Raw genomic sequence first — 776 nt, forward strand, 5'->3', positions numbered from 1 at the left:
CACTCTTTCTGTGGAGCTCTGGACCCAAAACGTGTTGGTTCTGCTTTGGCATCAGCTGGCACTTGCATGGGATGGGGCCTGGCAAGGTGCAGCCTGGCCAAACTGGACCCAGGGCCACACAGCACAGAGCAACCACCTCACCCATTTACAACTCTGGTTGCCAGACTGTCCCTCCAGCCACTCCTTTGTGCCCCATTACATTTGTGTGCTTAGTGCATTTACACTTGAAATACGTTCTTTGCCTAAGACAGAGAGACTCTCGTGGTCAAATATATGAGGTTTGAAAGCAGAAAACAATGCAGCAAGAGCTTTGAAAATACCTTTCTGAGGACTTTATTTGAAGTTACTGTTTGCACTATATAGACAGAACTAGGTGTGTTCTTGCAGGAGCTTAAATTATTTCGCTAAATTTAAACTCACGTTCCTGGCTGATTTATATTAATTGCTCTGAGTGTCATCACTTAGGCAAACCCTTGCAAGCTGGTCCTCCAGCCACTGGTGCCAGGGGTGCATCAAGGAGGTAGACAGACAGGGCTGGTTTAAATCTGTCCTGACTGATGGGAAGGTACTTTGGGCTGAACCAGCTGTCAAATCAGGTGCACATTTGTCAACCAGCAGACAAGCCTAATTCAGTGTTCTACAGATGCTTAAAGATACCCACTTTTTGCAGTTGTTGGCTGGTTGTTTTTTTTTATACCCTACATTATTCAGTGAGTAAAAAAAAATACTAATGTCTATCTATTTTTAGTTTTCTTGTTCCGTGAATTCACCATCAC

The 776-nt window shown here is 44.2% G+C and overlaps 1 protein-coding gene across 2 annotated transcripts in view; it reads left to right on the top strand.

Moving 5' to 3' along the window:
• The window catches only part of LNX1 (ligand of numb-protein X 1, E3 ubiquitin protein ligase), a 71,501-nt gene that overhangs the window by 56,275 nt on the left and 14,450 nt on the right, over nucleotides 1-776 (top strand). The window lies entirely within an intron of this gene.

This window comes from Chaetura pelagica, unplaced genomic scaffold (genome assembly GCF_000747805.2).
Source record: "Chaetura pelagica isolate M959 unplaced genomic scaffold, ChaPel_1.0 scaffold67, whole genome shotgun sequence".
Taxonomy (NCBI): domain Eukaryota; kingdom Metazoa; phylum Chordata; class Aves; order Apodiformes; family Apodidae; genus Chaetura; species Chaetura pelagica.